Source organism: Hemitrygon akajei, chromosome 1, assembly GCF_048418815.1.
Source record: "Hemitrygon akajei chromosome 1, sHemAka1.3, whole genome shotgun sequence".
Lineage (NCBI taxonomy): Eukaryota > Metazoa > Chordata > Chondrichthyes > Myliobatiformes > Dasyatidae > Hemitrygon > Hemitrygon akajei.
Genome location: NC_133124.1, coordinates 34,610,338 through 34,635,480, shown reverse-complemented (window position 1 = coordinate 34,635,480; position 25,143 = coordinate 34,610,338). Strand labels below are relative to the sequence as shown.

The following is a 25,143-nucleotide window of genomic DNA, read 5'->3' as shown; positions in this document are numbered from 1 at the left end:
CATAGTTACATTTAGTTACAACAGTGCAAACAATAGCATAATTGATTAAAAAACAGACCATGGACACGGTAAAAATAGTCCAAAGATGTTAAAGGACTATAAGTTCAAAAGAAATTACCACACAGTTTCCACAAGTCCCCAGGGTCCTGACAGACTCGCCATCCCAAGCCGGCGGCAGAAGGGAGTACCCCTGCAATGGACTTCCATGATGTCCCCCGACTCAGCCTCGCAGACGCAGCACACAATGAAAGCTCCGTCAAACCCAGCCTCGCAGATACAGCACACACTGAAAGCGACCTGACCGCAGCGGACTCTGAGTCCATCAAACCTCTGAGCTGATGACCATCCCCTCCGGCACCGCTTCTCAGAGCACCATCCTCTGCCGAGCGTATTAAGACACCCCCGCCAACGGCCATCCGCAACACGACCCTGAGGGCTGGGGGCCTGTTCTTCCCAGCAGAGTCCCGGACCTCAGCAGCAGCAACGAAGAAGGTCTTCCTGGAGATTTCCCGATGTTCCTCCGTGCTCCCACGTCCGTTTTCAATTGATTATGATTGCGCACGGCACCCCACTTCACAAATAGTATCTTACAACAGTGACATCCAGGTTCAGTGGTAACCATTGCAGTTGGGTCTGATAGTTTAGCAGTTCCGGTCTCATAAATTAGTTGTGCTGAAGGAGTGCTGCAGCAGTGGAGATGCCACTTTTCATATGATACAGTAGGCACAGCCTCCAACATTGGTGGGTATAAGACAAGCAGTTTGAAAATAGAAGAGACTGCAGATGCTGAAACCTGGAGCACCACACAAGCACTGGAGGAACTCAGCAGATCAGGCACCATTTGTGAAGGGAAATGGACGGTCAATGCTTCAGGTTGAAACCCTTCAACTGGTCAACTGGACCAGTTTGGATTTTCAGTATTTCATGTCAAGGCTACCAAGAGCACTCAATCTATTTCACTAATTAAACTTACATCATGTTGTGTGCCTTTAAGCAGCGCCGATAGCTGTCTTCGATTGTTTTCATTTACCATTATTGTTCCCAAATAAATATTTTGTCAGCAATTTTCTGGAATTTCACCGAGACTCAGTGTAGTGGCTCCAGACAGGTTGTTTTATCCCCACTAACGTTGAAAAACCTATCCACTGGTTCATATGAAGAGTGTTACCTCCATTACTGCAGGACTCCTCCAGGTAATTGAAGAGATTTCATGGCACTGTTGCAGAAATAGAGTGGGAAGTTTTCCAACTATCAAATTAGGTATTTAATGTTTAACAACATTGGAAAAGACTGAAGAATCATCATCTCACAGGTGCCTTGTGAGACCTTGCTGTGTGCAAATGGACTGTTAAATTTCCCAACAGAATATAAATGACTCTTCAAAGGAAGTTCGTCCGCTACTAAATATTTTTTCAACATGTTTTGGGCATAAATAATATCATATACTTTAAGTATAAATGATACCTCCCTAAAGAACAGCTATTAAAAGTTATTATTAATTTAAATGTTGCTAACAGAAGAGTTATTATATAGAAACTATATTTTTATATGTCGGTGCAGTTTTGAGAGCTGTTTTCCTTTCATAAAATCCCACTGTACTGTTATAGATTTAGCTCATCACACCAGTCACTCAGCACCTCGAGACAGCTCATTTCTCTGCCACTCCTGTCACATTTTCCTCATACTGCAATATTTGTCTCTTTATTTATTCAATTGTACTATAAAAATTCATACAGAATCCACATACACACGTGTGTTGTATTGGCCCATTCACACCAAGGCGCCTGCTCTCAGTAAGACAATAATCTAGGGGGGAACACAGAACAATTGAAAGACCTTTTCTTCGTTGTGCAGTCTAGTATCTGACATTGGTGCCTACTGCAAAAACATGGTAAATTCCTGTTGGCACCTCTTAGAAAACTTTGGTCCTCAAAATCATTGTAGTTACACTCAAAAGTCCTCCAAGAGGACCACAGCCCTTGCTGTTGTTTGGAGGCTTGCATGTCTCACTGACCCAGAGAGCAATGTTGGCTGGAGATAGGATTTAATGGTAGGGTCACCCATGCCAAACTGGTCAAAGGTTAGAGGTTAAATTAAGAGTTGTCCACCAGTCCTCCAGGTTCAGGCGTTCAGCTTAGAGCTGACAACCCTGAGTGGTAAAATACAGTGATTTGGTTTTGTTTTATTATTTAGAGATACAGCATGGTACTTTTAACCTTCCAGCCCAACAAAGCCATGCTCCCCAATACAGCCATGTGACCAATTAACCTACTAGCCTATGTATATTTGGAACATAGGGGGAAACCGGAGCACCTGTGGCAACCCACAAAATCACAGGGAGAACATATAAACTCCTTACAGACAGCGGCAGGAATTGAACCAAGGTCACTGGAACTGTAAAGCATTACTTTAGCTGCTACACTACCATGCTGCTACCCCATACCCTTTTACAGATGTTCCCAGCAATTTGTCACTATTTTATAACTGCTACTACATTCACCCACAATTATATTGGCCAAGTAATCTTCTAAACTGCAGTACCATCTTATCAGTGTGAACTCGGAAATCTTGTAGATCTTATGACCTTTGGCTTGTAATCTTGTACATCTTATTTCTAAGGTAACTTTTTTTTATTCTTTCTTACTTCTCTTCTAATATTTGTATATCTATGCACTTGAAATGCTACTGTGACACCGTGTTTCCTTTGGGATCAATAAAGTATCTGTCTATAACTGTAGGGCATGGGAGGAAACCAGAATAACTGGAGGAAATTTGTGTCATAGTTACAGGGACAACATGCAAACTTCACCACAGGCAGCACCAAAGTCCATGATTGAATGCAGATACAGTAATTGAATTTTGCCAGTTGTACCTTCCAAGCCACTAGGCCATGTGAACATAAATGATGGTGTCTGTCCTCCTGGAAACCCTGTCACTATCTGAGCCAGCGTGTCTAGAAATAATGTACACAGCTGTTTATGTCTGTACCAATGTTACCAGTATAAAGGAAATTATTTTTGGTATCTTTAATCCCTGTGTGAGTGGTTTGAGTTACTCATTAAAACAAGCCTTTCTTTGCGAGACCAAGACAAATTAGATCCCGGCTTCAAGTTTGCACTCTGAAAGGTTGTTATGTCAACTCTCACCTGGCCTGTAATTGAAGCTAAAATTCTTCCTCTAGTTCAAAGAAGCCATAGGAATATTCATTAGCAGTGCCGAAGTACGGTAAATCAAAAAAAGGAGGTTCCTGGCATTGAGACGTATAACCTTCTGAATCTTTTAAACTCGCAAACTGGTTATGCAGTGAGCCAAACTTCACCACCTCTAGAAGAGTAAAACATAATCTCCATAAATTCTTCTGAACTAACAAACACACATCAAAACATTTCTGCACCATCTGCACCAGTTTAGCTTGTTAATGTCAGGAAGCAATCTTTCTTTGCACGTCTGGCACAGAGGGCTTGCCCTAGACTTCCGACACAGTAATAAGAAACCACACAGCAGACTCACATTCAACCTCTTGGACATTTTAGGAACAACTTCTTCTCCTCTTCTATCAGATTTAGAGTCACACAGCAGTGTTTATCATTTATCATAATCAGCGAAATCATTTCTGAATGATCCGTGAACCTATGAATACTGCCCGTTATTTCTCTTCTGTGCTGCTCACATTTTAGTTTTTGTAATTTACAGTGTGATGTGAATATCTTGCACTGTATTGCTGCTGCAGAACAACAAATTTACTGGCATACGTCAGCAATAATAAACCTGATTCTGATTTTCATTCTGCTTAGCTACATACTTAAGTTTGCTGATGACACCACTGTTATTGGAGAAATCAAAGGTGTGATGAATCAGCATATAGGAAGGAGACGGAAAATTTGGCTGAGTGTCAGCAAAATCAAGGAGCTGATTATTGAACACAGAAAGAGGAAACTGGAGTCCTCATTGGGGAATCAGAGGTGGAGAGGGTAAGCAACTTTAAATTCCTCAGTGTTATACTTTCAAAGGATATGCCCTAACTAGGTCCATTACAAAAAAAGCAAGATAACACCTTTACTTTCTTAGAAGTTTGTGAAGATTTGTCATGTTATCTAAAACTTTGGCAGACTTCTATAGAAGCACAATGGAGAGTGTATTGCCTGGCTGCTTCACAGTTTGCTATGGAAACACCAGTGCCCTTGAACGAACTATATAAAGTAATGAATATAGACCAGACTCTCGCTGGTAAAGCCCTCCCCATCACTGAACACATCCATATGCAGCACTGTTATAAGAAAGCAGCAGCATCAAGGACCGCCACCATCCATGCCATGCTCTCTTCTCAGTGCTGTCATCAGGAAGGAGGTACAGTAGCCTCAGGGCCGACAAAACCAAGTTCAGGAACAGTTATTACCACAGCCATCAGGCTCTTGAACCACAGGGTATAACATCACTCACCTCAACACTGAACTATTCCTACAACCTATGGATTCACTTTGAAGAACTCTTTATTTCATATTCTTAATATTTATTGTTAATCTTTTTCTTTTTTTTCCCTTTTTGTATTTTGCAGATTGTTATCTTTTGCACATTGGTTGTTGTATGTCTGTCCTGCTATGTGTGGTCTTTCATTGATTCCTCTGATATCCCCTCTGTACCTACTTCCAAGCACCTTAAAACTATACCCCTTCATAATAGCCATTTCAGCCCTGTGAAAAAAGCCTCTGGCTATCCACATGATCAATGCCTCTCATCATCTTATACACTTCCATCAGATCACCTCTCATCCTCCATCGCTCCAAGGAGAAAAGGTCAAGTTCATTAAACCAATACTCATAAGGTATGCTCTCCAGTCCAGACAATATTCTTGTAAATCTCCTCTGCATTCTGTCCACATCCTTTAGTGAAGTGCCTAGACCTGAACACAGTACTCCAAATGAGGTCTGACCAAGGTCTTATATAGCTGAAACATTACTTCACAGTTCTTGAATTTAATCCAATGGTTGATGAATGCCAACACGCCATACGTCTTCTTACCAACACTGTCAATGTGCACAGCAGCTTTGAGTATCCTATGGACATGGACTCCAAGATTTCTCTGATCCTCTACATTGCCAAGAGTCTTACCAATAATACGATTATAAATGACCTGTATGAGGAAGTAGGAGTTAAGATGGCACTAAACAGCGACTCCTTTGCATCTTTGGAAACAGCTCTATTTCCATCTTTAATATCTTTATTTTTCCCTTTCAGGGTTATTTAGAAGACCCTGACCTGGAGTTACAGGCAGACTTCGGTTCTTGCAGGAATGGGACCCTTTCTCAGTGTTTCAGGACTGGCTGTTGTTTGGTGTGCCAAGGGATCGACCTGAGAGTCCGGCTCGGATTCGGAAGCCTAAGATCTCAGGGCTCTGGAGACAGGCGGATCGAGGGTCAGTGTCACGGCAGGAGACCCGTGTGTCGTCGAGAGAGTCAGATCATCTACTGCTGTGGACCTGAAGACCCAAGATCTTTAAGATCTTCAGGCACAGAGCTCAATAAAAGCAACATAACGGACTTTTAACATCGCAAACCAGAAACTGGATGTTATGTCTCCCCGCTCGCTGGGAAAATGGAGACACCTCCTTCTCCCTTATTAGGGAGAGAGAGAACCTGTGGGATGTCGAATACCGGGTGAAATGCAAAGCCTTTGAGGTAACTGCACATCTGTGTCTTTGCTATTGCTTTGTTCCCGCTTGAGTGCTCGGTGACAGTGCTGATGCCTGCTTTTTTTTTGCCAGTGGGGGGAGGGGGATTGTTGCTCGCTGCCGCTTACGTGGGGGGGGTGGATTTTGGGATTCTCACGTTTAAATGTCATTCATTCTTTGGGGCACTTCTCGGTTTTTGTGGATGCTTGTGAAGAAAAAGCATTTCAGAATATATATTGTATAAATTTCTCTGACATTAAATTGAACCTTTGACCTTTGAATCTATACACTGTCTTCAAATCTGACCTCCCAAAATGAACCACTTCATACTTAATTGGGTTGAACTCCATCTGACACTTCTCAGCCAGTTCTGCATCCTATCGATGTCCCGCTGTAACTTCAGACAACCCTCCACACTATCCACAACACCCCCCACACTTTCAGTCATCAGCAAACTTACTAACCCACCCTTCTACTTCCTCATCCAGGTTATTTATGAAAATCACAAGGAGAAGGGGTCCCAAAACAAGGTGCAAAGTTCACACAGACAGCACTGGAGGTCAGGATTGGACCCATGTTCCTGGAGTTACAGGGCAGTGGTCCCATTACTTAGAAAGCCATGCAATTTTGCAATTCTGGAAAACGACCTCTGTTTTTTTTCCCAAAACGTTACAGGTATTACCTGACCTGCTCGGTATTTCAAGCATCCTTTTTTTATTTATGATTTCTATCATCTAACAATTCCAGCATTTTGTTTGGGAATGGAGCAGGGCAACTCATGGTCCCTGAGATGTTTCTAAATTTTGTGGAGACTGTAGTCATTTCCATAGATGCTGCCTGATTTGCTGAGTTCCTCCTGCATTTTGTATGTGTTATTTTGCTTTGCCTGTCTTTTGTCCCAATTCATTTCCTCCTATTTACATCTCCTTCACATTGTTCATCAGGGGTTAAACAAACCTTCATCGCCCTCTCTCAGCTGACAATACAGTTCACACTTCATCTCTTGTGGACTGCAATTTAACGGTTATTCTCTGCTTTCCTACCAATTTAAAAAATACTTGTTTTCTAGCATTGCCTGACCAGGATGAAAGGTATCTGTCTCTGTAAACTATGCTTCTTTCTCCACAGATACTCCCTGATCTGCTAAATATCTCCAGCATTTTATTTTATTTCAAATTTCCAACATTCTCACTCCATTTAAAAATAGTTGAGTTTTTTTCTCTGAATTATCTGCATTGATAATCTTACCTTAATAACTAAATTTTCAGATAGCCGTCAGTTAGTAGGCAGGTTTGTGGATAAGAACATTCAGTGAGTGTGTTCATAGTTGTTAATTATAGAGCAGCAAGGGAAAAAACACAGGCATAGAATTCAGATTCTGAGGGGTCTTGACAGGGTGATGTGGAATGGATGTTTCCTCTTGAGGGAAAATCTAGGACACGTCTTGACATCTTCCTTAAGTACAAAGCTCCACATGGTGCCCAACCACTGGCTCAAAATAAATACATTATATTTGTACTGAATGTCTAAACCCATCGGTAATACATGCTTGTTACTGACAAAAAGGGCCCATTAACTTGTCCTGCTGACTTCAAAGATTTGTGTACATTGTTAACTTCTCAAAAGCGCAAATAATTCTAAAATATAACCCAGCTGGCAGAATTCATTGTACTACTTTTGGAGAACTCTGTCAATTTTTTTTCTGGCCAATATAAGAGATATTTATAGACCATACATTGGACATATGAAGCAAAAACAGAGATTACTGGGAGAGCACAATACATCTGGCACACGAGTGAATCTGCAGATGATGGAAATAAATAAAAACACAAAATGCTGGCAGAACTCAGCAGGCCAGACAGCATCTATGGGAGGAGGTAGTGACGACGATTCGGGCCGAAACCCTTCATCAGGAGTGAAGTAACATGGGATGGTGGAGAGGGGATAAGAAGTGGGGGGAGGGATGAAGTTGAGAGTTGGGAAGTGATAGGCTAGGGGGAAGGCGGAGAATTCCCCCTTCCCTCTAGCCCATTTCCCTCCAGCCTATCACTTCCCAACTCTCTACTTCATCCCTCCCCCCACTTCTTATCCCCTCTCCACCATCCCATGTTACTTCACTCCTGATGAAGGGTTTCAGCCCGAAACGTCGTCACTACCTCCTCCCATAGATGATGTCTGGCCTGCTGAGTTCTGCCACCATTTTGTGTTTTTACAATACATCTGGCAGCATTTGTAAGAGAGAGTTAATGCTTCAGGTCAATAGCTTTTCATCATAACTGGGAAACAAGCATGCTTACATTTGCTGAAGGAGAAGAGGTAGGCCAAACTGAGGAAATGGCTAAGATACTGCAAGGACCAACAGAAATCAACGCAACACACACAAAATGCTGGAGGATCTCAGCAGGCCAGGCAGCATCTAGTCGACAGAGTACAGTCGACATTTCAGGCAGATACCCTTCATCAGGACTGATGTATCAAATGCACTGGTGTCATGAAGATTCAATACCTACACTTTTAATTTTTCCCTTCACATTATCCAGGAACAAAATCACTCCTTCCAGGTAAAGCAATAATTCACTTGTATTGATTTTAATCAGCATACCGAAATTCTATCCTGACAATGAGATCTCTTCTGTACCAGGGATCAAACCACTGGTTGGGTGCCCCTTTGCCAGAACACATCCATTAAGTTCATAATAGCAATTCTGACCTTCCAGTTTATTGACACTTTAATTCTCCATCACATTACCAATCTGATCTTTCCGCCTCTGATTCTAATGTTCCAACAAAGGAAAATGCAAGTTTGAAAAACAGCACCTCATCTTCTGTTACAGCCTCAGACCTCCAGACTGCATTTCTAAAATTTCCAATTTTGATCTGAGATCACCAACTTGGAACTCAGATCTCCCCTCTCTATAATGCCTGCTGAGGGCTTCCAGCATTCTCTTTGATTGCAGATTTCTCGCGACTGTAGTGCTCTTTGTCTCTCAGCTCCAGTATGATTGTGTTCTCGTGTGTTTCTCCTCCCCCACCACTCTCTCTCTCTCTCCCCTCTTCTGTCACTTTGATGGTTTGGTTTCCACCCGAACACCAGCATTTTCTCTGTTAACTCCACCCCTCTTGCTCACCACACCGGCTCTCTAACATGAGAAAACATGATTTTATCTCACTTCTCCAGTTGATCAACCGCTACCCTCTTTAGTCAGAGGGGTTGAATGTGTGAAATTCATTGTCACAGAGGGTTCTGGAGGTCGATAGGTTCTTGATTAGTAAGGGCATCAAAGGTTGTAAGAACATAAGAAATTGGAGCAGAAGTAGGCCACCTGGCCTGTCAAGCCAGCTCCGTCATTCAATAAGATCTTGGCTGATCTGGCCATGGACTCATCTCCACCTACCTACCTTTTCACCATAACCTTTAATTCCCCTACTAAGCATAAATATATCCAACCTTGTCTTAAATATATTTACTGAGGTAGCCTTCACTGCTTCACTGGGTAGAGAACACCACTCTCTGGGAAAAGCATTTCCTCCTCATCTCCATCCTGAATCTGCTCCCCTGAATCTTAAGGCTATGTCTTTTGGTTCTAGTCTCACCTACCAGTGGAAACAACTTTCTGCTTCTATCTTATCTATCCCTTTCATAATTGTATATGCTTCTCTAAGATTTCCTCTGATTCTTCTGAATTCCAGTGAGTACAGTCCCAGGTAACTCAATCTCTTGTCATAGTCTAACCCCCTCATCCCTGGAATCAACCTCGTGAACTTCCTCTAAAGCCAGTGTATCATTCCTCAAGTAAGGAGACCAGAACCGCACACAGTACTCCAGGTGCGGCCTCACCAGTACCCTGTACAGTTGCAGCATAACCTCTTGCTCTTAAATTCAATCCTTCTAGTAATGGAGGCCTTCTTGATAGCCTGCTGCACCTGCAAACCAACCTTCTGTGATTCATACACAAACACTCCCAAGTCCCTCTGCACAGCAGCATGCTGCAATTTTTTAACCATTTAAATAATAAACTGGTTCCAAGGTTGCCAAGCCGAGGAGTGGTAGTGGGGATAAGCTCCCACTGCTTAAAAAGTGCTCCTCACGGCATGTGTCTCAAACAGCCTCTGGAAACCAGGTCCAACTCCTGGCCTTCTCGTGTGGCTTAGCCTGCAAGCCCGGCGGAACTGTTTCTACTGACAGGAAAAGGGGTGAAGGCGGGTCCTGGTGCCTTAAAACCAGTGCTTCGGGTAGATGGAGCTCGTCAGCCTGGGAGGGCAGTCCATCTAAGAGAAGGAAAACTCTAATTTCAAACCTCCGCTGCCTTGCGGCCATACCCACTCATGGGAAAGGCTTCGGGAGTAAACCCTGAGGATAAATCCAGAGCCGGAGTCCCTAAGGCAGTCCGATGTTACATTCAACCTCGTTCTGGCAACTCCTGCGACGACGCCAGTGTCAAGCTGTATCGGCCCCTGCCTTTCCCTTGGACAGCACCGGTGGCATGGAGAGGGGAGACGTGCTGCATGGGCAACTGCCGATCTCTCATAAAACCTTGCCCAGGCCTGCGCCCTGGAGAGGACAATCCAGCGTCGCCTCACCGTGGCGGCAAAACATGGAAAGCAGCAGTCTACCGGTTATAAGCCTGCGCTCGATTGGCGTAGAGCAAGGCGCCAGGGGTTGTTTTCAACAGAGGGAGAGGCCATCGTGCCTCACTAGACAGCTACCGCCCGCCTCAAGCTGGGCAGCCCCCAGCCAATAAGATGCTGTCCCGCCACAGTCCGCCCGCTTCGCTGGATGTGTGGGGCTTAGGGATACAAGTATCCTGAATCGCGGTCTGTAAACACTGCACCAAGCAAAACAACAAGGAAACAAGGCAAGAAGCCAGCATTCAGACTCGTACGTTGGAACATACGGACTATGACAACCGGTCTATCAGACGACCTTCGCGAGATCACTGACACCCGCAAAACAGCAGTGATTAACAACCAACTGCTTCGTCTTCAAGTGGGCATCACAGCGCTCCAAGAGATGCGGCTTCCAGAATTGGGGACCCTTCGTGAGAGAGAGTACACCTTCTTCTGGCAGGGGAAAGGCAAGGACGAGACCAGAGAGCATGGTGTCGGCTTTGCTGTGAAAAACTCGCTGCTGAAGATGGTGGAACCCAGCAAGGATGGATCGGAGCGCATCTACTTACTGCGGCTGCACACCTCCGATCGGCCCGCCAACCTTATTAGCGCTTACGCCCCAACCCTACATTCCACACAAGACGCAACCACCTGAAAAACGTGCTCATGACTCGGTCCTTTCAGAGTGCTGACTGTGACACGGATCACTCCCTGGTTTGCTGCAAACTCAGACTCCACTGCGCCAAGCCTCTAGGCAAACAATCAATGCTACTCCGATCCAAAACTTAACCAAAGCGGAGGTATTCATCAAGTCACTGGAGGACGCCATCCTTGCAGACCCACCAGGAGGAGCTGTTCAGCGGAGATGGGATTCTCTCAGGGACACCATCCACAGCACTGCATTGGAGACCTTCGGGAGGAAGTGGAGCAAGACACAGGATTGGTTCGAGGCAAGCGCGAATGAGCTCAATGCGACCATCGAGGAGAAGCGTGTTGCACTGTTGAAGCACAAACACCGACCCACTCAGGCAATGTTGCAAGCGTTGAGGACAGCTAGGAACAACGCACAGAAGACAGCCAGATGCTGTACAAATGGCTACTGGCTACAACTATGCGAAAGCATCCAGTTATCAATCAACACAGGCAACATTCGCAGAATGTATGAGGGGATCAAGAAAGCCATCGGTCCAACCCAGAGCAAGACAGCTCCACTGAAATCCAGGACAGGCGAGGTCATCAAAGACAAAAGAAAGCAGATGGAGAGGTGGGTGGAGCACTACTCTGAACTCTACTCCAGGGAAAATGATATCTCGGACAACGCGTTAGCCACCGTGGAATGCCTACCTGTCGTGGAGGAGCTGGACGTACTGCTGACTGCTGAAGAGCTGAGCAGAGCCATCGACAGATTACCCACTGGAAAGGCACCAGGGTTGGATGGCATCCCACCTGAGGTCATCAAGTGTGCAAAGGGAGTTCTGTTCAACCACCTGCCGGAACTACTCTGTCAGTGCTGGGAGGGGGGAATGGTGCCGCAAGACATGAGAGACTGCAACATTGTCACCCTCTATAAGAACAGGGGGGACAGAAGCGATTGTAACAACTACAGAGGAATCTCGCTGGTGAACATCGTTGGGAAGGTCTTCGCCCGCATGGTCCTGGGCAGACTACAGAAAATCGCCGAAAGGGTATACCCCGAATCTCAGTGCAGTTTCAAGTTGGAACATTCCACAATCAACATGATCTTCTCTCTTCAACAGCTACAAGAGAAATGCCAAGAGCAAAGACAACCACTCTACGTCGCTTTCATCAACCTCACAAAGGCATTCGACCTTGTTAGTAGAGACGGCTTGTTTAAAATCCTCGCCAGGATTGGTTGTCCTCCGAGGCTCCTCAAGATCGTCCAATCGTTTCATGCGGATATGAAAGGCGTCGTTCAATTTGACGGCTCTTCTTCAGAGGCTTTCAACACCTGCAGCGATGTGAAGCAGGGCTGTGTACTTGCTCCCACCCTATTCGGCATCTTCTTCGCAGTCATGCTGAAACATGCGTTTGGAACTTCAACCGATGGAGTTTACCTTCATACCAGATCGGACAGAAGGCTGTTCAGTCTGTCCCAGCCGAGGGCAAAATCCAAGGTCCGTGAAGTACTCGTCAGAGACATGCTGTCTGCAGACGACGCAGCGTTGGCGACACACTCTGAAGAGCAACTACAGCGACTTATGGACAACCTCTCAAGAGCCTGCCAGGAATTCAGCCTAACCATCAGTCTGAAGAAGACCAACGTGATGGGCCAAGGCGTTGAACAACTCCCCGTCATCAACATCAACAATTACGAGCTGGAGGTAGTCCACGAATTCACATACCTCGGCTCCACCATCACGGACAGCCTCTCCCTGGACTCCGAGATCAACAGGCAGATTGGATGAGCAGCCACCACATTCGCCAGGCTGACCAAGAGAGTCTGGCAGAACAGAAAGCTAATTACAAACACCAAAATTGCAGTCTACAGGGCATGTGTCCTCAGCACACTGCTCTACTGCAGCGAGACCTGGAGCCTCTACTCCAGGCAGGAGCGATGTCTCAATGCCTTCCACCTTCACAGCCTGAGACACGTTCTGGGCATCAAATGGACCAACCGAGTCACCAACACCGAAGTCCTTACCCGTGTCCAGTTACCCAGCCTCTTCACCCTTCTCCATCAACGCCGACTCCGTTGGCTGGGACACGTACATCGCATGCCGGACGGGAGGATTCCGAAAGACCTACTGTACGGGGAACTGACCACCGGCAAGACAGCACGAGGACGTCCTCATCTTTGTTTCAAAGACGTCTGCAAAAGGGACATGAAGTCAATGGACCTGGACGTCAAAAGATGGGAAGACGTTGCGAACGATCGCTCACGCTGGAGACGAGAACTACAAAGAGGGCTGGGGCGAGGAGAAGAGAAACTGAGGCTTGCCGCCGAGGAAAAGCACGCTTGCCGATAAACAACAACACGGCAACATTGGAGAAGAGCGTCTTCAAATGCAATCGCTGCAACCAAGACTGTCACTCCCGTGTGGGCCTGTACAGCCACAACAGACGCTGCACCACCATCAGCAGCTGAATCAAAACTCTCCAGGCGCAGATCCATTGTCTCTCGAGACCGACGGATGCCACACAAATAATAACCTGCTGTTTCATTTTTCCTTCCAAAGTGGATGACCTCGCATTTACCAACATTGTACTCTATCTGCCAGACCCTTGCCCACTCACTTAACCTATCTATATCTCTCTGCAGACTCTCCGTATCTTCTGCACAATTTGCTATTCCACTCAATTTAGTATCATCAGCAGACTTAGATACACTACACTTGGTCCTCTCTTCCAGATCGTTAATGCATATCGTGAACAGTTGCGGGCCCAGCACCGACCCCTGCGACACACCGCTTACCACTGATTGCCAACCAGAGTAATACCCACATATCCCAACTCTCTGCTTTCTATTAGTTAAGCAATCCTCTATCCATGCTAATACATCATCCCCAACTCTATGCATCCTCATCTTATGGATAAGTCTTTTATGTGGCACCTTATCAAATGCCTTCTGGAAATTCAAGTAAATAGCATCCATCTGTTCCCTTCTATCCATTGTGTTCATTATATCCTCAAAGAAAGCCAGTAAGTTTGTTAAACAGGACCTGCCTTTGCTGAATCCATGCTGAATCTGCTTGATGGATCCATTTTTTTCCAGAAGCCTCGCTATTTCCTCTTTAATGACAGCTTCAAGCATTTTCCCAACTACAGATGTTAAAATAACAGGCCTTTAATTACCTGTCTTTGACCTACATCCCTTTTTGAAAAGCAGCATGACATTCCCCATCTTCCATTCCGCCAGGACCTGCCCAGAATCCAGAGAATTTTGGTAAATCATCACCAAAGCCTCTTCTATAATTTCTGCCATTTCTTTCAGTATCCTGGGATGCATTCCATCAGGACCAGGGGAATTATCTATCTTCAGGCCCATAGGTTTGCTCAGCACTACCTCTTCAGTGGTAGTTGTATCTATTGTATCGAGGTCCTCAACTCCCATCGCCCATCATGTTAGACGTGTCCTTCACTGTGAAGACCGACATAAAATAGTTATTGAAAGCCTCGGCCATTTCCTCATTACCCAATATCAATTCCCCCTTCTTATTCTCCAAAGGATCTACATTCATTTTAGCCACCCTTTTCCCCTTTGTATAATTATAAAAACTTTTACTATCCATTTTTATATTTTGTGCTAGTTTATTTTCATAATCTAGCTTCCCTTTCTTTATTGCTCACTTAGTGGTACCTTGTTGCTTTTTAAAGTTTTTCCAATCTTCCAGTTTCCCACTACTCTTGGCAACTTTGTACGCATGAGCTTTCAATTTGATGACTTCTTTTATTTCCTTCGTTATCCAGTGCTGGATCTCCCCACCCTTACTCTCCTTGCTTTTAACTGGAATATACTTTTGCTGAGCACCGTGAAAATCTCTTCGAAAGTCTTCCACTATTCCTCAACTGTCCCAACATATAGCTGGTGTTCCCAGTCTACACTAGCCATATCCACCCTCATCCCATTGTGGTCTCCATTGTATAGACATAATACACTGGGTTGAGAGTAAATTATTGCACCCTCCATTTGCATGCGAAACTCAATCCTACTGTGATCACTCATTCCAAGAGGATCCCTAACTACAAGGCCACTAATTTTACCTGTCTCATTGCACAGGACCAGATCTAAGATAGTACATTCCCTTGTAGGTTCAGTAACATGCTGTTCAAGAAAGCTATCACCGATGCATTCCATGAAGTCCTCCTCAAGACTGCTTCAATCAACTTGAGTCACTCAATTTATGTGCAATTTAAAGTCCCCCATGATAGCTGCTGTTCCATTCTTACGTGCCTGAGATGTTTATTGCCTGTGTCACTGTAATGTTATTATTCAGTGGCTGATAGATAACTCCCAGCAGTGATTTTTCCCCTTTTCTATTCCTAATCTCTATCCAGATGGATTCAACATTCTGTTTCTTAGATCTTCTATCATCTCTCACTATCGCCCTGATCTCATCTTTAAGTAAGAGCATTACCCCGCCTCCCTTACCTTCCTGCCTAACCTTCCGCATTACCTGATATCCTTGGATATTTAATTCCCAATTTGCTCCACCCTGCAACCACATCTCTGTAATGGCCACTAAATCATACCTCTTTGTACTGATTTGAACCACAAGTTCACTGACCTTGTTTCGAATACTATGGGCATTCAAATATAGTGCCCTTACTCTCACTGTGCTTTTCAAATCTTGCAATCTTTTACTCTTTTGCACTTGACTTTTCTTCACTCCACTCTTTTTTCTCTCTATTTTATCTTTTGTTTTTTGTCTTTATCTTTATCCACACTTCCCCAATCTGTTGAACCCACCCGCCTACTATTTAACTTAAAGCCCTATCCACAGCCCTAGTTATGCAATTCACTAGGATCCAGGTCCCATCACGGTTCAGGTGGAGCTCATCCCACTGGTACAGCTCCCTCCTTCCCCAATACTGGTGCCAATTTCCCATGAATTCAAGCCCACTTGTCCCACGCCAATCCCTGAGCCATGCATTTAACTCTCTAATCTTCTTGACCCTGTACCAATTTGCATGTGGCTCAGGTAGCCATCAAGAGATTACTACCTTTTTTGGTTCTGCTTTTTAATTTAGTCCCTAGCTGCTCAAATTCCCTCAAAACCTCTTTCCTCGTTCTGCTTTTATCGTTGGTACCCATATGGACCACGTCAACTGGAACTTTCCCCTCCCACTGCAAATTCCTCTGCAGATCAGGATATGGGGAGAAGGCAGGAGAATAGAGTGAGAGATAATAAATCAGTCATGATGGATTGATGGAACAGACTCAATGAGCTGAGTGTCCTAATTCTGCTCCTTTGTCTTCTGGTTTTAGGAAGAATCCAACTTGAAATGAAACCATTCTCACCAAGATTAGTTTAAGATTGTAATTTCACTTTTCACATCCAAACAGAATGATGACAATGAAGACTTCAGACTGCATAATCCTTACAAATGCCTCCAAAAATTTACTAGCCAATCACAAATTCATTTTTCTGCATTATTTTAATGTCCTATATAAATTAAATACAATATTCTATATCTAGACCCTCTCACCCTTCCCAAGCACTTGCAAAGAACAGTCACTGGACCTTGTCGTGTTTCTGCTGTGCCCATTCAAATAAAATCAGTCCTCAGCAGTTCCGACAACATCTTTTCAAAAGAAATGCCCAGAATTGCCACTGAACATACAAAGGATTTTAAAAGCTGTTCATTATACAAAACACTACTTCCAATGTGTTTAGAAATCCCCATTTCACAATGACCTATTCAATTGTAGGTTGAAATGCAGCAAGAGGTAGAATTTATATATTGAGCTGTCTTAAGCAGAGGGCTTTATAAACTGAATTCTTTTCACCGGGAAACAAAATAGAAGTATTCATATCATTTAGACTAAAATGCGCAACATAATTATATACAGAGAAAAAGCGTATAATGACATTCATAATAGATGAACGCAATACAAAATTATGGGTAGGTTAAATTTTGTAACAAATTTTGAACAGACCCAAAGTACCATGTACTGTGAGGATTCTCCTTATATAAAATTAGATATTGGAAGATTTATTTACAAAGATGATATCTTTTTTTTAAATGGTACTATCAGGAAAGATTGAGCAGGCTCTGGGATGTTTACGCAACAAAGGCCAAGAAGAAATGTGTTGAAAGTTTATAAGATAATGAAGTTGCATGAAGGATGAATACGAGAGAAAATGTTCCCATGAGTGGGTAAATCTAGATTAACTGGGTTGTCTATGATATAGTCAGTTAGATCAGATAATGAAATCAGAAAGAACTTTCTTGGAGAGAAATGAGATTGCAGAATTTCTCACTGTATTTAAATAGGTGAAGATGCACAGATGCAGTTAAGGGACAAAATTGCTCCATAAATGTGAATTATGTTATACAGCATTATGGCAAGGTGAAAAGGGATCATGGAAAAAGAAAAAGAATTGGTATGGAATATAAACATGGCCATACAACAATAAGTATTCTACTGCACTTCCAAAGTCGTAAAGTTACTTGTGATATTTAACTACTTTTTTTTATACATCTCAGATTAATCTAGAAGTCCAACAATTACTAGTAAAGCTGTAAATTTCTTTCACTTTGTGTGAAATAAAATTACCTGTCTTTATCTGCAAACCTATTCTGGAGTTCCATTCATTTTGGTCACATGGTTCTGTTGCAAGATCCTCACCCAATGATGACAATAACACGACAACCCAGAATTCCAGCATGGCAATGCGAACTTCAGCACATACTTGTGGAAAAAAACACTATCACTTGTCCCTCACAACTAGCAATGTTTCACTTGGAAGTTTTGCTAATTAAGAAGCCACTCACACTTAAAGTGCATTATTTGCAAGCCTACATCCGCAGCTTTATAGGTCCTGTTTATTTATTCTACAGTCTGCTTGCACACCTTCAAACTGCAATGACATTTTAGCACGCAAAAGTTAATTGCAATGGACTTCAACCTGGATCAACGACTCCTGTTTCCGTAAGACCTAGAAATGAACAATAGAGGAACCACAGCAGACACAATGACCCTTTGTTATTAGAAGCACCAACATTCAGTGCCAAAGATTCATGTTCATTTCTAAAGTTGTCTGAAAAACAATTACTGAGAAACTACAGTACTGTGCAATCTATACAGCTATAGAGCCTAAGACTTTTGCACAGTATTGTAGTAATTTTCAGAATCAGAATCAGGTGTAATATCACCAGCATATGTCACGACATTTATTGTTATGCAGCAGTACACTGCAATACATAATAATCAAATCTATGAATTACAGTATGATGTGTATACATATATATAACCAAGTTAAATAAGTGCAAAAAAAATAATTTTATACATTGCACTATACAGCTGCCACAAAAGAAAGTTCATGATCTATGTGAGTGACGATAAACTTGATTCTGATATGGGTCTCTACTGTGGACTGAGAGTGGAAAGGGAACAAGGAGAGGGGGAATCATGGTTGGGAAAAGCGGAAGGGAGTGGAAAGCTGCAGAGAGACAGTCTGTAATGATTAATAAACCAGTTGTTTGGGACTAAGTGACCTTGCCCGGTGTCTCAGGGCTGAGTGTATCTCAACATGTGCCAACCCCTGTCCTGGCACTCATTCACTGCCAACTGTCCCCACACCCCTCCTGCAGTAGTCCAGCCTCACCATTCGGAACATCCTTTGCTCCCACCAGATTTACAAACTCGCTCTCCACTCCACATTGACAAATAGAGTACTGTGCAGAAGTCTTGGGCATCCTAGCTATATATATGTACCCAAGACTTTTGCACAGTACTGTATGTTTCTGTTGAACAGTATTTCCCCAGATCCAATAATATCCGCCACCTCAAATAAATTTGCTGCAACTCACAATCTGCTGCCCACCACTGCATTAGGGAGGTCACTGATGCTACACACAAAAGGACAGAAAACTTCATCAACCTTTCCTCCTGCAGACAGGATCACAAAGCACAGGAATGGAGATCTATAACCATTGAAGGTTTCCCTGAAGTGTAAACATACGAAGGCTATGCCCAATAAGTTTCTCAGAGCTGCCTTGTTCTTTAATACAGTCGCATCCTTTTTTTTCATTTATTCTCATTTACAAGGTTTGAATCTATTGCCCACCCTGAACTGCCCTTGAAAAAGTGGTAGTGAGCCACGTTTATAAACTGCTGCAGGCTGAAGTTACTCCCACAGTGCTGGTGGGTAGGGAGCTCTGGGCTTTCGACCACATGACCGTGATGGATCACCAGCATATTTTCAAGTCACAAAAGTGAGTAGGTTGGAAAGGTATATACACAGAGGTTATGATATTCTCATGCAAGTAAGCCTTTAACCCTTCTTGCTGGTAGAGGCCTCAGGTGTGGGAGAAGCTGGCAAAATTGCTTATACTAGTAGTACACATCACAGACTGTACTGGAGGGAATAAGTGTTTAATGTGGTGAACAAGTTGCTTCATCCCGGATGACCTTCAAGATTCTTGACTGTATTTGGACCAAGTGAAGAGTGTTATTGGAGCAAATGAAGAGTACTCTGTCACAACTTCTGACTTGTGTTTTATAGGTAGTAGGAGTATTTGTGGTGTCAGGAGAAAAAAAGGGGATGCCCAGCCTCTGAATTACACTTCTAGCTGAACAGTTGTGGCTGGTCAGGTTGAGTTACTGATCATCAATAATACGGGACTCAAAGACGGAAGTGCAGAATGTCAAGAGTATGCGGTTAGACATCCACTAGTTGGAGACCTTTGCTGTCTAACATTGATGTGGTTTAAATATTATTTAGCACTTACCAACTCAATATGTGGACAGACATCATAGGAATTTTCTCACAGTCAGCTGAAGTCACACAGGTACATTCATTCTAAGACAGTTACATTTCCCAGCATCTTTCATGCCATACAGAAGGATGAATATCAGGCCGTAGGAAATATACACACTTGAAATAGATTCTCACTCTGTCAACTTCAGACAATGCAAATGAGTCCCACTGTAAGGAACCACTAGGAATTTAGTGGAGGCCACAACTCATCTTCTCAAAGTGAGATTTTGCTGTCCTCATTAGTTTGGGTGTGCAACTGGAATACTTATTAACTAGGGACACATTTTTTTGCAATCATTGCTGATGACTCCACAATCTAGCTATCAAATGAGCAAGGCCAACTTGTGGGAATATACAGCAAAGAAATTTAAGGAAATGCAATATTCCAGAAATATTAATAAACACTGGGACAACTAGCCATTTAGAAGCACTTTATCAGCTCCAGCTCATTAATCATTAATGATTCAAAAAAACCTTCCAATTGATGTAGTGTTTCTCTACCAAATACACTCTGTAACATAGCTTGCACTGAGACCAAAGGAATTTTGATCATACCAGGCTGATTGCTTAATTATGCTTATTCTGATCTCAATACACTCTGTGAAGGCTGTTTGAAACAATTCCATCTACGCACATCAATCTCCACAAATACCACCTGTCAATTCTATAAATAGTCTTATCAAATGGCGAATATCTTCATGACAAGCACCACTTTCCATTTTTGCAGCTTTCCAGATGCTGATCAAAAGGCCCACCAAAACATGCTCCCAGAAAAATACCCTCATGAATATTCAGACTCATCCAAAAGGATAGTCAACATGGTCTGAAGGAACATGCTTAAACTCACCCATATGTAAAATATGCTCAGGCATCATGTGCAAAGGCATAATTTTAGCTAAGCAAGGCGTACACTCTCAGAACACGTGGCAAGAATTAAAGGTAGTGACAATTTCAGGAATCTTTGGCACACCTTACACACCATTTTTAAGATTACTAAGGGAATAGAACATAGAAAAACTACAGCACAATAAAGTCCCTTCAGCCCACAATGCTGTGCCGAACACGTACTTACTTTAGAAATTACCAGGGTTACCCATAGCACTCTATTTTTCTAAGCTCGATGTGCCTGTCCAGGAGTCTCTTAAAATATCCTATTGTATCCGCCTCCACCACCATCGCCGGAAGCCCATTCCACTCACTCACCACTCTTTGTACAAAAAACTTACCCTTGACGTCTCCTCTGTACCTACTTCCAAGCACCTTAAAACTGTGCCCTCTCGTGCTAGCCATTTCAGCCCTAGGAAAAAGATTCTGACTATCCACATGATCAATGCCTCTCATCATCTTGTACACCTCTATCAGGTCACCTCTCATCCTCCGTCACTCCAAGAAAAAAAGGACGAGTTCACTCAACCTATTCTCATTAGGCATGCTCCCCTCTCTAGGCAACATCCTTGTAAATCTCCTCTGCACCCTTTCTATGGTTTCCACATCCTTCCTGCAGTGAGGCAACCAGAACTGAGCACAGTATTCCAAGTGGGGTCTGACCAGGGTCCTATATAGCTGCAACATTACTTCTCGGCTCCAAAACTCAGTCCCACAATTGATGAAGGCCAATGCACTATATGCTTTCTTAACCACAGAGTTAACCTGTGCAGCAGCTTTGAGTGTCTTATGCACTCAGACCCCAAGATCCTGCTGATCCTCCATATTGCCAAGAGTCTTACCATTAATACATATTCTGCCATCATATTTGACCTACCAAAATGAACCACCTCACACTTACATGGGTTGAACTCCATCTGCCACTTCTCAGCCCAGTTTTGCATCCTATCAATATCCCGCTGTAACTTCTGACAGCCCTCCATACTATCCACAACACCCCCAACTTTTGGGTCATCAGCAAATTTACTAACCCATCCCTCCACTTTCTCATCCAGGTCATTTATAAAAATCACGAAGAGAAGTGGTCCCAGAACAAATCCCTGAGGCACACCAGTTCTGGATCCACAAAGCAATATCCCCTTCTATTCCATGCCTCCTTACTTTCTCATTAAGCCTTGCATGGGGTACCTTGTCAAATGCCTTGCTGAAACCCATATGCACTACATATACTGCTCTACCTTCATCAATGTGTTTAGTCACATCCTCAAAATATCAGGCTCGTAAGGCACGACCTGCCTTTGACAAAGCCATGCTGACTATTCCTAATCATATTATGCCTCGCCAAATGTTCATAAATCCTGCCTCTCAGGATATTCTCCATCAACTTATCAGCCACTGAAGTAAGACTCACTGGTCTATAATTTCCTGGGCTATCTCTATGCCCTTTCTTGAATACTGGAACAACATCCGCAACACTCCAATCCTCCAGAACCTCTCCCGACCTCCATTGATAATGCAAAGATCAGCAATCTTCTCCCTCGCCTCCCACAGTAGCCTGGTGACTCATCCAACTTAATGCTTTCCGAAAGCTCCAGCACATCCTCTTTCTTAATATCTACATACTCAGGCTTTTCAGTCCACTGTAAGTTATCCATACAATCACTAAGATCATTTTCCGTAGTGAATACTGAAGCAAAGTGCTCATTAAGTACCTCTGCTATCTCCTCCGGTTCCATACACACTTTTCCACTGTCACACTTGATTGGTCCTATTCCCTCACGTCTTATCCTCTTGCTCTTCACATACTTGTAGAATACCTTGGGGTTTTCCTTAATCCTGTCCCCCAAGGCCTTCTCATGGCCTCTTCTGGCTCTCCTAATTTCTTTCTTAGGCTCCTTCCTGCTAGCCTTATAATCTTCTAGATTTTCATCATTACCTAGTTTTTTGAATCTCTTGTAAGCTCTTCTTTTCTTCTTGACTAGATTTACAAAAGCTTTTGTACACCACAGGTCCTGTACCCTACCATCCTTTCCATCTCATTGGAACGTACCTATGCAGAACTCCACGCAAATATCCCCTGAACATTTGCCACATCTCTTCCATACATTTCCCTGAGAACAACACACACACAAAATGCTGGTGGAACACAGCAGGCCAGGCAGCATCTATAAGGAGAAGCACTGTCGAAGTTTCGGGCTGAAGGGTCTCGGCCTGAAACGTCGACAGTGCTTCTCCTTATAGACGCTGCCTGGCCTGCTGTGTTCCACCAGCATTTTGTGCGTGTTGTTTGAATTTCCAGCATCTGCAGATTTCCTCGTGTTTGCTCTTTGATTTCCCTGAGAACATCTGTTCCCAATTTATGCTTTCGAGTTACTGCCTGATAGCCTCATATTTCCCCTTACTCCAATTAAATGCTTTCCTAACTTGTCTGTTCCTATCCCTCTCCAATGCTACAGTAAAGGAGATAGAATTGTGATCACTATCTCCAAAAAGCTCTCCCACTGAGAAGCTTACATATAAAAGGTAGAAACATGGGTTATAGTGTGGCAGCACTGCTGCTAGAAAAGAGTGCTCTACAACACTGCCCTTCAATGATCTCTGTATTTCTGTAAGTGCTCTATCTTCTGTGACTTTATCTGCAAACTTAGTCTGGAGTTCCATTCATTTTGGTCACATAGTTCTTTTGCAAGACCCTCACCCAATGATGACAATAATACGACAACCCTGCATTCTAGTAGTGCAGTGTGAACTTCAGCACAAACTTGTGAAAAAAAATCACAATCCCTCACAACCAGCAATGTTTCACTTTGAACTCTTGCTAATTAAGAAGCTACTCATGCTTGAAATGCATTATTTTCTAGCCTACACCTACAGCTCTGTAGGTCCGGTTTGTTAACTCTGAGCCATCCCTCAACCTATCATCAACATTGTATCTGAAATATTTCACAGCCAAGAAAGCATTAAACATCCCTGTGATATCTGACATATCAGTGCAATAGAACAGTGAAGATCATCTTCACATTTCCAAAACAACCTTCATGAACTGCTGAGTGACCTACTTACGGGATATGAATCATCGTGGCACCACTGTCCATCTACCAAAAAGCTTTGCAAATATTGTTGTTATGTAAGATTTCGAAACAGCTGCACCTGTGCACACTTCATACTACAATAAAATTAACTATTTAAGAGAACGCAGAAAGAGCCAGCTGCTGCCAAGAGCAGAGTTTGTTTTCTGACGCAATATCTATAAACTAGAATGCCTAACCTTATGTGGACTCATAACATAACCGGCAAGAGTGCCTTGTGTGATGATGCTAGAAAATACTGTTCAAGCAGAAAAGTCCTCATGAAATGAAATCCTCAACTCCTAAAATTAGCAAGATTTCTTCATGCAGAGACTTTAACTTTTGACTGAATTAGTGCAGATCAAGGCACCGCAGTGCAATTGATTGACTTCCCCAATTTAAAAAGGTAGACAGTCAGACTAAATAAAATTAAAATGCTTTATTCTGTTTAATGCAAACGAAAATGTCATATCTTTACACAATACAAGGATTGATTGATGGGAATGAAACTTCCTGATTTAAAGACACAAAACAGAAATGTGATTTAAATTAGTTTCTGTGAATTTCCCTGTGAGAACCTAACCATACCACTACATTTCCTATCCTGTGGCTGCCAACTATGTAGCTCTGGGAAGACCAACTCCCATCTCTACCAAGAAATTCAAACATTCTCTCACAATTTCCACTATGACTTGTCTTTTATAGGACAACTAAAGACTGTAGAGCAAACCTGGGGTCCATGGTTAATGATACGAGTCCGTGGCATAAAAAGATAGGAACCCCTGCTGTAGAGACTCAAGTGTTCTGGTGGGAAAGGATTATAACAACATTCTGTAGCACGAGTTCAAACTCAGGGTAAGTTTGCTCAGAACAGATTTGCTGTCTGTTTGATGGAAATCCCAAATGCTTGAGTTGAGAAAATGTTATCAATAAATGTGTACAACAGAGTTCTAAGTTCAGACTAATATATACTACTCTGATGATAATCACAAAAATGTTAATAGTCAAAGTCTGTCTGTAGTGTCATTCTGCAGATGCTGGAAGTCCAAAGCAACGCACACAAAATGCTTGAAGAACTCTGCAAGTCAGGCAGCATCTATGAAAATCAGTTGGCGTTTCAGGCCAAGACCCTTCTTTGAGACTGGAAAGGAAGGGGTAGACAACAGAATAAAATGGTGGAGGAGGAAAGGAGGATTGCTAAAAAGTGATACGTGAAACCAGGTGGTTAGGAAAGGCGAAGGGCTGGAGAAGGAATCTGATAGGAGAGGATAATGGATCATAGGAGAAAGGGAACAAGGAGGGGGCCCAAGTAGATGTTATAGGCAGGTTAGAAGAGGCAAAGGGCCAGAGTGGGGAATAGAAGAAGAGGGGAGGGGTAGGGGAATTTTTTTTTACCAGAAGGAGAAATCAATATTCATGCCATCAGGTTGGATGCAATGAAGACAGAATATAAAGTGCTCCTCCTCGA

The 25,143-nt window shown here is 43.2% G+C and overlaps 1 protein-coding gene across 2 annotated transcripts in view; it reads right to left on the bottom strand.

Moving 5' to 3' along the window:
- slco5a1 (solute carrier organic anion transporter family member 5A1) overlaps positions 1–25,143 on the bottom strand; it is a 203,170-nt gene that overhangs the window by 91,224 nt on the left and 86,803 nt on the right. The window lies entirely within an intron of this gene.